Here is a 13,568-nt window from a genome sequence, read left to right on the forward strand (position 1 = left end):
GATGGACACAGGCAAGTCAAAGGATGATCTGAAAGCACAAAAAGACATGGTGCAGCTAAACGTGATGCCACAGCTTCACCCGGTACCTGAGGCTAATGGAAAATACACTCTGTCCATGGCGTGCTTCAACCTAACACCAGACGAGAAGAGAGATATATGCACTTTCCTAAGAGGGTCAAAGTCTCAACTGGGTTTTCAGCAAATGTGAAGAAGCTAGTGTCGATGAAGGACTTGTCAATAACACACTACAAGGCTCACAATTGTCATGTGATGCTGACAGTGTTTCTACATATTGCAATCAGGGCTATAAAGCCAGAGTTCTTGAAAATGGCCATCACCCGCATGTGCCACTTCTTTTCGAAGATCTCACAGAAGACGATTGGCAAGCAAGAGCTGAGTGACCTACATGAATTTGTGGTGGAGACACAAAACCAACTAGAGATGTGTTTACCTCCTGCTTTTTTTGATATAATGACACATCTCATGATTCACATGGTTCATCAGATACAGGCGTAGGGCCCTTGCTACTTGCATAAAATGTGGTCCTACGAGCGGTTCATATCGGTTCTAAGTCGATACGTGCATAATCGAGCATACCCTATGTTATATAGTTGCTTTCTGATGAGAACATTGTTATTTATTTTGTTTGTGTGCCTGTTATCAATTGGTATAGGGAGGCTGGCTAGGTCCTTTCTTAAAAAAACTTTGTAATTTCGTTGTTGTTAGTAATGGAATCTGATCCTGTGTTTCTTAATTCTGGTATCTAATGAAATACTACAATGCTGGTATATTATTACTTTATAGTAGTTAACTGTTAGAGTTTTAGTTTCTCAATATTGTTGTATTTGTTTTCTTTTGGGTAGTGCAACAGCATGCCTATACGTACATGCTCGTGTTGTACTGTACTATATCTGCTCATAGCGAAATGAATTGGTCTTTGCATTGCAATTAGTATCGAAATTTTGGTGACCTCATCAGATCAATTTCCCACCTTGGTTTGTGCTTTAGCTCCATGTTTCAGTTCTCAACTCTTTAGTTTTAGCTCTATGTTTCAGTTCTCAACTGTCTTTCTACAGTAGCTCCATGTTTATATAAATGTACTTAAAACCTTAGCGTATGTTATATTAACTTTTGTTGTAGTATCACCTTTTGTGACATCATAAATCATTATTTAGCTTCCAAGTTTTTGTCTTATTACTTGTTGTAATTTTTTTATTTATGTGTTATGTCCAAACTCTAGCTCTGACTATATCTTTTTATTCCAAAATCTGGTATCTACTGAACTACTACTACTCTACTTGCTACTGCTAGCTACTCCTACTACTACTAGCTGGCTGCTACTCTACTCTCTTCCCTAGCTGCTGGCTACTACTCTACTCACTTCTCTATACTACTAAGTGGCTCACTTATACTACTCTATCTATGACTACTACTATATCTAAGTGGTTGCTGCTCTTAACTACTGGCTGCTACACTTCTCTACTCCTCTACTCTACTCCTCTACTATTACTCCTCCTCTACTCTAATCCATTATTTACCACATCTAAGTTACCAGATTTTGATCTGCAGGGGTCTTCCAACCACGTGGCAGCAGTCAACTCCTATCCTCTATGTTTGGGAAGCAGCTGCTGCTTTTTTTACACCTTTTCCTCTATGTTTGTTAAGCAGTTATTGCTTTTTTTGCCAAATCTACCCTCTCCTCTCCTCTCCTTTGTTTTGCTGATGATGAGATTGTCTAAGTCCATACATTATATGGAATATGAGCTGATGATCAAGAACTTGTGAGGAACTTAACATCATTAGCAGCCGCCCCTACATTACCTTCTCCTCTCTTATCTGTTATGATGCATTGATGCTCTGAGTTCAAGATCAGATGATGATTGACATGTTTTGAGGCCTCTACTACTGCTACTACTTATTTTTTTTATATATTGTTGTTTTATAGGACTACTTTGGTTTATAGACCTTTTTTATTTCTTATACCTTCTCGCGTACCCAAAGCACACTTTCTTGCATCTATTAGAACAAAGCATGAAATAATGTTGCGGACACCAGACAGTGCAGCCCGATGCCCCAAGCATGATGGGCAGCCAACCTATGAGGAGCAAGCACTAGGGGACCAGCTTACTCAGGAGCAGTTCGATAACGAGGTAGAAAAGGATATAGAAGTGATGCTTACTCAGGAGCAGTGTGACGAGGAGGAAGGGGGAGCAGAAGGAAGAGTAGGAGTGGCTGTTGAAGGCGAAGAAGTTGATGATGATGATGATGAGGATTTAGAAGAGGGATATGTAAGTCTCGAGGATCCTTTCCCAAGTGAAGCCAGAAGAAGGCCAACGGAGGAATATTTGGACAAGGATTTTGACCCGAACGAGGAGGTAGGGAAAAGCCTTAGCTTGTAAATTTTACTAAAGCTTTGGATGTGTTACCTCTGCTAACACTTTGACCTGTCATATATATAGGTCCCTCCTGAAACTCAAAAAAGACATCGTCGACGTCCGCGACGTCTCGCTAAACAAGACGGAGTAGAGGAAAGGAGAGCAGAGGCAACAGCCACAGAGACAGATCATGATGCCCCTACGCCACAACCTCAAGACACAACCATGACTACCAAGCCTAAGAAGAAACGATGGGATAGAAAAGCAAATCAATATCCAAATAAGGCATGTTATATGATAACAGAGGTCAGGCCAGCAGGGGAGATCCTTGAGCCGAAGAAATTAAGAGGACGATTCTGTAATGCGATCGGGGCTCTAGTAAGAGATAAATTGAACCCAGCAATCCCTAACTAGAAAGAGGTACCAGAGAACAAAAGGATGAACTATGGGATAGGCAGCTGAAGCTCAATTTTAGATTTCCGGAGAGTAAGCATGAACTGGTAAAAAATGCTTTTAGGATGATGGGAGAGTCATTCTGACGTTGGAGGTTGGAGCTAAACAAGAAGTATATCCAAAAGGGGTTAACTCCCTTCAACGAGTTTGACAACATAACTCCTATTCAATGGGAGGAGCTCGTGGCTCAGAAGACTTCACCAGAGGCATTGGAGCTTAGTGCCCGTAACATCGAACTAGTGAAGAGGAACAAACACCACCATCATCTAGGCCCTGGTGGCTACAATGCCAAGGAAGAGCAGTTTAGGAAGATGGACGAAGAGGCCACAACTGCTGGGAATATCGATGTGATGAATTTGAAGGTACGCTTAAGGAATTGGATATATGCGAGTACAAAATCATCCAGCGGTAATCTTAAGTTTGATAAGCCAGAGACCCAAGAGGCAGTATCAAGGATACTGAAATATGCTGAAGACAAGGAGAAGGGCTCATTCAATCCTTCCAAAGTGAGAGATGAGCTTAGCCTTGGCTTGGGAAACAAGGAGCACACAGGCCGTACTAGGGGGCTAGGGAAAAGGACGACCTAGAAGCAAGGATTCAAAGAGGAAAGGCAGATGTACAAGAAACATGGCAGAGATCGGGAGACTAAGCTTGAGCTACAAGTGAAGGCTCTAGTTGTGAAGGCGTTCGAGGAGCAAGGACTGTCTACGGAACCATGGATATTAATGACGCCGCCAGGAGAACTGGCATTAGTTGACAGCCCTCTGAAAGTTTCTAGCAGCCAAGGTTCCACTGCAGCCACAACCCCCATCGATCGCATACAGGAACCAACTAGTTGCACCTTGGTGTTTCTCAGCGGCCGGCAGAACACTGTAATGGAGGTGGCAATGGGTGTGGCACATCCTCCCGGTGGCTTACACCACAATAATAAGATACCACCAGACTACACTAGGGTTGAGGTGCATATCGTGAAGCCCGAGTTCATGCAGTGGAGGATAGACTACGCAACTCCCGAGGGGCTGGTGTTACTCGGAGACGTTATGAGACAGTTCATCCTCTGGCACAAACGGGATATCATATTGACTGCTTCTTCGCCGCATCCCCCTCTCCCAAATTTGGAGTGAGTTGTTGAGATCGAGGAGATATTTTCATCATCTCATGACCACAACATTCCTAAGATGCCACATTCTTCCCCGCCTCCTAGCGAGCATGTGACTGATGAGATGCCACAACCTTCTCCAGCTCGTACTGAGCAAGTGTATGATGAGATGCCACTGTCTTCTCAACAAGCACAGCTAATACATGAACAACGAGTGTCTCCTGAAGAAGGTGATGCACAAGAAGATGAGGACGTGCCTGATAGGGATCTTTGAAAGAAGCATCCAATCACCATAAGGTCAGTTTATGTTCTGATGAAAGACGCCTCGTCGGTGTCCAAGTGGTATTCCCATGACCAGTTCAAGCCTGAGAACCAAGTTAAAAAAGTCCCATCACGGGGTTTTGAGGAGGCCGTCACTAGCAAACTCCACCAAATTACAAAGTAGTATCCAAATGTTGATGCCATCAAAAGGTCAAAGGATTGCCCGAAAACATATGAAAGAGGCAAGCCCTTCCTACCAAACCGGGACATCCAGTGCCTACCACTTGGAATGAGAAGGTTCCATGATTGGTACTTGCGTGTTTTCCCAACGAGCATAGACCTCATACAAGCATGCTTCCCCACCGGCATATTTGGAAGCCCAGTGGGGAAAATTGTCTTTGACATCAATGACATGTAGACATGCTTTCACCTGGGAGCAATGGAGATAAATCTAATTCGCACATTGTGTCTGTAAGTCCTTGTCCTCCTAATATGATATGGATGTAATCTTTGAATTTTATTGTAACTAACCCCCGTCGTGATTTGTAGAATGTAAGTGCACATTGTCAAACAAATGCCAAGTGTAAAAGTCAGGTATATAGATCCTCAAGCTATAGCCCAAACAAATTTTAATTACCCTAAATAGTGAAAACTGGATGCCAAAGAGCTAGCTGCTGCAAAGACTCTTCAGGAGAAAGAGCACATCCGTACGACAAAACTAAGGGAAGAGTCCCTTAAGGTTGCGGCATACATTGCCCTGGCTTTCAAAATTCTCCAACAGTACTCTACTATATGGCCACCATACAACTTCAAGTAAGTTCAACTCTATACTCAAAGCTTTGTTCGATATATTTTATTCGATGCAAAAGAGCTTATCTAATTCTATGATTAAATCTATGCAGCAACCACTAGATTTAAATAGCCGTCGATGTCGGGAGGAGCATGGCATGGGTCTTTGATTCAATAGATAGGGACCCGGTGATATACAAAGACTTCATATCGATTCTCAAGACGTATACATATCGACAATCCTCATTAGCTTATATGTTTGTATACATACTTGTAACGTTCACTTTTGGATACTAACAAGTTGTATTTGCTAAAATAATTCGAACAAGACATTTAGGTTCTATGTCACTAACCATCACGGAAGGCATGATCCAACAAGGAAAGAAAAGCTAGCTATAAAAACACTATGTGCGGTAAGTGTAACTTACTTCTTCAGTACTCCATTACATGGCTGTCAAAAGCATTACTTAACATTTTCATATGCAAAACACATAGTGCCCCAAGCAAAAGCCTGGGAGTATACATTATGGATACTATATATGTTCTATGATGAGTAACACCGGTGCCTATAGGAGACACCCCTTAAGGGTAAGTTTGAACCTCTTCACCCGTAGTATAAAAACTTCATACATGGTATGAAATACTAAACTAAAACTTGTTCTCTTGTAGTGGAAAGAAGAGAAAGAAATGAAAAGAGACCCAAACAAGGATGACCAACTCTTAGAGCTCATCGGCGACCTTTGCAACTTCATATTGGACCAGATTGCACACGTTAAAGGCGCCTACCATGATCGGGAGTCTGACTTAGGTAGAAATCCTCAGTACGAACATTTTTGTGAGACTGAAAGGCTAGCTATAGGACGTTGATAACAATGTATATGGAATTTGAAATTGGTTTTACCTTGTGAATTATGTCTATTTAATGATGGATTGTATATATTCTTGTGAATTGGACTTGTAATTGTAGTTTATATAATACTCTTGTGATTGTAGTCTAAGGGGATCGGAACGCTGGTCGCGGGGCATTCGACAACGCGAACGTGGTTCAGAACGTTGGTCGTGGGGCATTTGGCAACACGAAGGCGGTTTGGAACATTGGTCGTGGGGCGTTCAGCAACGCGAACGCTGGATGGAATATGCGGAAACAAACAGTGTTCTGGTCGAATTTGAATTGTAAATTTAAATTTGGGGGGGGACATACTGTAGGGGAGGTTCTAGACTGAACCGCCCCTATAAGTAGATATTATAGGGGCAGCTGGTACTATAGCCACCCCTACAAATCGATTTGTAGGGGCGGTTGGTCCCCTACAAATCGATTTGTAGGGGAGGCCTAAAAACCACCCCTATAAATGCATGATTTGTAGAGACGGTTTAGTAGGGGCGGCTAGCCAAACCGCCCCTACAAAGGGTTATGAACCGCCCCTAAAAACATTTCTGTAGTAGTGTAAGTTAGTGAGCTCTCAAAGACTAACTAAAGAGCCTCACTAACCACTAACAAGACACAAGCTAGCTCTCAAAACTAGTTACACTAAAGAGCTTAGCTACACTAGCAAAGTAAATGCAAGAGGGGTAGTAAGGTTTATACCACCGTGGTAAGAGGTATACAGTCAATCACAAAGAATACCAATGATCTTCTTGGAGACAAGATAACACAATGATTTTTCTCCGAGGTTCACTTGCTTGCCGGCAAGCTAGTCCCCATTGTGGCGATTCACCCACTTGGAGGTTCACGCGCTAATAGACATCACACACCTAACCCACAACTAGGTGTCATACAACCAACACAAGATGGGGATCACACAAATCACACGCAATCCACTAGAGTTGCCTTTGGTGCTCTGCCGGGGAAGGCACAAGAACCCCTCACAAATCACCAGGAGGTGGCCAAGAATAATCACCAACTCTTGCCACAACCTCTCTGCTGCTCCAAGCCATCTAGGCATCAGCAAATGCCAAGAGTAACAAGAAAACCTCATCGAAATGATCCTCAAGTGCCACTAGATACAATCACTCAAGCTAATGCACTTTGGATCACCCCCAACTCACTTAGGATGCACAATCAAGCAAGAGAATGAGTGGGAGAGGTTTGGCTCAGCTCAAAGGATGCTATCACATGTAAGAATGACCAAGAGAGTTAGCCAAACATGTTAAAGCTCTATTTATAGAGCCCCCGAAAAGTTATAGCCATTATGCCCTTGGGGAGGTCCGGACCCAGGGTCTGGACCCGGGTTCTAGACCATCTACAGTGAAGGTCCGGACCCTCGGATTGCACCACATGTCCCCATGTTTAACCACAACCCTTAGATCCCAATGGTCACTATTTTATCGTGTTGTTTACATGGAATGGGACCCTAATCCGAACCAACTCAACTCTAGGTCCGGACCAACACAGAGAGCTCCTAGAGAGGGAAAACTCCTCCAGACCCGGATTTCGGAACCGGTCCAGACCTAGATTCTGGATCAACTCCACAGGGTCTGGACTCCTCTCCTGTGAACCCGTGAGCACCACGCATCGCTCCACTCCTTTCCTACATGTGCGAGTCAGAACTAGACCCGCGTCTCCCAGACCAGAAGAGCAAAGTCACAGGGTCCAACAAAACCAATGCTCGCTTGCAACTCCTGCCGTGCCAAGTCGCTTATCCAGACTCTCGCCCATATCTATCCGAGCTCCTCAGCGCTCATGGTCTGAAGGACCGACCACGCGAGTCCAGAGCTATCATGATCTCGCACGCCTGCCTGTTTGTGCCGTGTCGCGAAACCGAATTCACGGCGCCTTATGCCGTTGTGCCATGCACGAGCGCTGCCGCAGCCTCTGCCGCTACGCAACGCTGCTACCTACCTCCGACCGAACTCACAACGCCCTAGGTACCCCGCAAGTAGTGTCTACTTGCACAATGGACCCACGAACGTGGCTTCGAACCTGCTACTGCCTCGGCCCGCTAGAACATACGAATAGCCCCGTTAGACTCGCTATGGTCCTAAGCACACGGGCCACTCGGTCTTCAGTTGCCGAGCAGGTCGAACTGAGTGCCACGGGTATGGAGGGACCACGTGCCTGGGTCTAAGCCCCTAAGGCCGTGTCCTAGCTCCGGCAGTTGGTTGACCGCCAAGGATGCAATAGGCCAGCCCAGCGCCCCTACTCCTAAGTAGCCCAACTCCTCACTCTTTTTCTAATCCTTTTTCTTTTTCCTTTCCTTTTAAACCCTTTTTAAAAGCTATCTCCACCACAAATACCAAAACACATTTAGCACTTGAGTTAGCATTTTCACAATATATTTTCAAGGATTGATATGTTAGCACACTAGGTCCTAATGCATATGCATGAATCACTTCACCTAGTTGCACTTGACAACCGTTTCAACCGAGATTCTCCCCTCTTGATAGTATGGATATCAATCCTAAAACCACTCACACCCACTTGGTGTCTTGAGTGGCAAAACAAAATGGCCCCATCAAAAATACCTTTGCCTTGAGCCCATTTTGATTTTGATTTGTCTTTTTTTCCAAGTTTAGAGCATGATCATCATCATCATATGTCCATCCCCATCATCATGGACTTCAACTTGCTCCACCACTTGGATTGGACCATCTTATCTAATCACACACTTAGATGCAAAGATTAGTCCAACTAGGTTTCATTAATTATCCAAAACCAAACTAGAGCTTTCAATCTCTCCCTTTTTGGTAATTGATGACAACCTCTACAAAGATATGAAATAAAATCAATTTTGAATCCATGTTGCTTGCCCAAGCATTTTTTCCATGTGCAATGGATTTGGACAAGTTTCATGAACCTGAATTGGTAGCATTTGCTCCCCCTACATATGTACTAAGAGTTTGGATTAAAGCTTGCACATATGTATAGATTAGAGTTGTGGGAGAGTAATATCTACCAAATGATGCTAAGGTATAAGAGATGGACCTTTGAAGCGTGATACCAATCGGAGTGCACCAACAATACCATCCTTAGCACCATTGTTAGTTAGATACCATTTGCAAAGACAAAGAACTAGATACCTTGTGAGATCAACATTACATGCAAGGCTCTAGAACCGCTTGAAAACTTGAAAATAAGCAAGACATATCTAACTATCATCCTATGCATGCTAGTTTTTCATTTCATCAATCAATCTTACAACTAGCATACACCACACAAGCATGGAATTTTAGTTTAAAACTTGTGCCATGCAAGCAACAAGCATGGAATTTTAGTTTAAAACTTGTGCCATGCAAGCAAATTTATGAAATGCACATTCAAATGCATCAATCAAGTTTATGAGATTGCTCTCCCTACTTGTGTGCTCAAATTTTAATTGATCCCCTTCCTTTATCATTTCTCTCCCACTATCTTTATCTTATCTTCTCTCCATATCTTTCTCTCTTTATCTTTGGGAATTACTTCTCCCCCTTTGTCATCAATGACCACAAAGGTTCAAATTTTAGATAGGTTAAGATTATCAATGTCAATCAATGGGGTGAAGATCATTTTCCCAAATTTGATTCAATCTAGATCACTTGCAAAAGATATTTAACTCGGTTTGATCCAAAGACAAGCTTCTTCACACCTTGTTTCAAGGGTTATCTTGACCATGTTGAGTTAAACACTTATAGCTCATTTTCTAGATTAAACACTAGGTTCACAAGACCATAAATATATTATATGCTACCACTAGATCAAGTCAAGCATAGAAGCAATAGTGGTACCATACAAGCATCAAATTCATTTGATTTTTATGAATGAGCTTATAAAACATGAGGAATGACTAGATGTACTAAACAAGTCCTTAGCAAAGGATGTATGCCATGTCAATCAATTTTACCTTGGATTGCTCAAAGGAGAGGCATGTCATATAAGTGGAGGTGCATCAACACATATTTGAGAAATCCAATATGTTCAACTCATTTCTTAGCTTACAAAACCTCTTCTCATCAAGTGGCTTGGTGAATATGTTGACAAGTTGGTCTTCGGTGCCCACACTGTTAATTGAAATGTCCATTTTTATTTATGATCTCTAATGAAATGGTAGCTAACATCAATGTGCTTTGTTCTTGCATGTTGAACCAGATTGTTGGTTAGCTTGATTGCACTCTCATTGTCACATAGCAATGACACTTTCTTGAACTTGATTCTAAAGTCATTCAAGGTGGCATTTATCTAAAGAATTTGTGCACAACAACTACCGGTGGATATGTATTCGGCTTCAGTGGTTGATAATGCAACACTATTTTGCTTCTTTGATGACCATGAAATAAGTGATCTTTCCAACAATTGACAAGTACCCGAAGTGCTCTTCCTTTCAACCTTGCATCCCACATAATCAGAGTCCGAATATCCAACTAACTCAAACTTTGCTCCTTTGGGATACCACAAACCAATATTTTGTGTATGCTTCAAGTACCTCAATATTCTCTCTGTAGCCTTTAAATGACTTTCTCTTGGTGAGGCTTGAAATCTTGCATACATACACACACTAAACATGACATCCGGCCTTGATGCGGTTACATAGAGTAGGCTTCTAATCATAAATTGATACAACTTTTGATCCACCAAGTTTCTACTTGCATCACTATCCAAGTTGCCATTTGTTCCCATGGGTGTACTAATTGACTTGGCATCAACCATTCCAAGCTTCTTGAGCATGTCTTTGATGTGCTTGCCTTGACTCACAAATATACCATTCTTCAATTGCTTTATTTGAAGACCAAGAAAATAACTAAGCTCTCCAATCATGGATATCTCAAACTCATTAGCCATTATCTTTCCAAACTCTTCATAAAAGTCTTGATTGGTTGATCCAAAGATAATGTCATCTACATAGAGTGGTGTTAACCTTTCCCATAATGAACCCTTTAGAGAGTAGGAAGTCCCTCAACCTCTCATACCATGCTCTAGGGCTTGCTTCAAACCATACAAAGCCTTCTTCAACTTGTACACATGGTTGGGCTTCTTGTCACATTCAAAACCAGGATGTTGCTCAACATATACTTTTTTTCATTGGTGTAGCCATTGAGAAATGTACTCTTTACATCCATTTGATAGAGCTTGATGTTATGAGCACAAGCATAGGCTAAATAGATTCTAATTGCTTCCAATCTTGCAACCGGGGCATATGTTTTACCAAAGTCAAGACCTTCCACTTGAGTGTAATCTTGTGCTACCAATTTTTCTTTGTTTCGCACTACTATAACATGTTGATCTTGCTTGTTGCAAAAGATCCATTTGGTTCCAATCACATTGTGTCCCTTTGGCCTCTCAACTAAATCTCATACTTGATTTCTAGTCAACTCTTCATGTATAGCATTGACCCAATCAATATCCTTCAAGGCTTCTTCTATCTTCTTTGGTTCAATGGATGACACAAATGAAAAATGCACACAAAATGATGCCAATCTTGATCTTGTTTGTACATCTCTAGAAATATCACAAATAATAGTGTCCAATGGATGATCCCTTGTAATATTTGTTGGTTGGAGTACTTGCACTTGATTACTTGTATTCGGTTGAGATGATGTACTAGCCACTTGTTGATCTTGCACTTGAGATGATGAACTAGCTTGATTTGTATCAATTTGTACATTTGAGTTAGAGAGCACTTGAGCATTGTCATCTTCTTCATCTATCACTTGTCTTGGCCTAATGTCACCAACATCCATGTTCTTCATGGCATTTGATAGTTGAATGCCTCTAACATCTTCCAAGTTCCCATCTTTATCTTGGGAACCCTTGGTTTCACCAAATTCAACATCATGTAACTCCTCAAGAGTACCACTAGCCAATTGCAAACTCTATTTGCTTTGCTTGTAGTGGAGTAACATAAATCCTTTATCACATTTCTTGTCAAACTTGTCCAATCTAGTGTCTTTCTTCAATATGTAGTATTTGCAACAAAAAACCTGAAAATATGCAATGTTGGGCTTTCTACCATTCAAGAGCTCATAAGGTATCTTCTCTTTCAATGGGTGACAATATAAGCGGTTGCTACAATAGCAAGCCGTGTTGATAGCTTCGACCCAAAAAGATTGACTCATATTGTACTCACTAAGCATAGACCTTGCCATGTCAATAAGTGTTCTATTTTTCCTCTCAACAAGACAATTTGATTGTGAAGTGTACTTGTAACACCCTAAAATTTGCATCATTTCAAAATAGGTTAATTTGATTTATTTATGCATTTTGTGAGCACTTGACCTTAGAGAAACAATAACTTTTGTTAAATTAAAATCAACTATAAGGTCTAGCTACATGTTTGTGCATACATACTGCTACATATTTATTTTGTGATGATTGGGATTGATCAAAATTTTAAAAGAATTTAAATTTGATTTGAATTTGGTTTTGTAAATGTGTTTAAGAAAAAGAAAAGGAATTTTACCTCTCCCTTCCTCTCTCTCGGCTTTTGGCCCGCTTGGCCTTGCCTCCCCCGCAGGCCTATCTCCACTCCCTCCAATCCTGCTCCCAGCAGGGCAGCCGAACTAGGGCTAAACACCCACGCAGGTGCCCATCACCCCCTTCCTCCCTTGGCCGACAGCTCTGGCCCGTGCCTTGAGTCATCGATAGGTGGGCCCACTCTGTTAGCATCATCCCTCACCTACAGCTCGTGTTCGAGCCAGACTTCTCTCGATGAAATCTGCCGCCTCTCCCGATTTCTTCGTGATTTGGCATGCGCCCCACGTCGAGCCCCCTTATATAAGCCGAGCGTCCATTCTATGTCGCCCTCATCTCGAACCCTAGCTCGTGCAACATCAATTCGAGCTTGCGGCACCATAGCAAGCCCTAACCCACTGCCATCAAACTCGCCTTGCGATTCCGCCGCTTCAACGCAGCCGTAAGCTTTTCGCCGAGCTTCGCGTCAGGCTTACGAAGCCGCCAAGCCCCTTCTTTCTCTTTAACTCATTTTGGATCGCTCACCTCACGTCGCCGACATTGCAGATCATCGCCGTCCACTGTCCCGAGCCGCGCATTGCCTCCATTTGCCTCGCCGCTGTGATTTGCCGTGGTGAGTTCGCCGTCTTTCCCTCTTTCTTCCCGTGCTTTTCCCGAGTCAAACCGAGGTCTCTAGGGCCGGTTTCAAGATCGCTGGCGAGCTTCTTCGCCATCGGCAATGGCAGCCGCCGCGCCAGCTTTCTTCTCCAGCCGGTTGCTCTCTCTCTCTCTCCTCTTCGATCTAATCCGATCCGTCCAAATCAAATCCAACCGCTCAGATCGCACCATACCCCTTCGTCAGGTAATTTTGCTAAAGACTCCTCCACTTTTCTAGATATGAACCCGCGGTCTAAGACGTATTCTCGGAATATGTTTTCTTTTTCTGAAAGTGTAGTTTCCCTCTGTTAGATTCAAAATACGTTTTCTTTATTTACAGTTTGCCACTGATTTTGTTTTGCTTATAAAAATTTTGTTTTACTCCGTTTTGATCCGTTCAAGTTATGTTAGATTTGCAATTGTGTAATCTACATGTTCGAGCTACTGTTAAACATGATTTCAACTTTTGAAATTTGAGATTAGTTTTAATCTATTAGTTTATTAAAAGAAATCATGTTTAATTCATAACTTCTTCGTTATTGCTCTGATTTTTATGATCTTCGCGTCTGTG

This window comes from Miscanthus floridulus, chromosome 19, assembly GCF_019320115.1.
Source record: "Miscanthus floridulus cultivar M001 chromosome 19, ASM1932011v1, whole genome shotgun sequence".
Classification (NCBI taxonomy): domain Eukaryota; kingdom Viridiplantae; phylum Streptophyta; class Magnoliopsida; order Poales; family Poaceae; genus Miscanthus; species Miscanthus floridulus.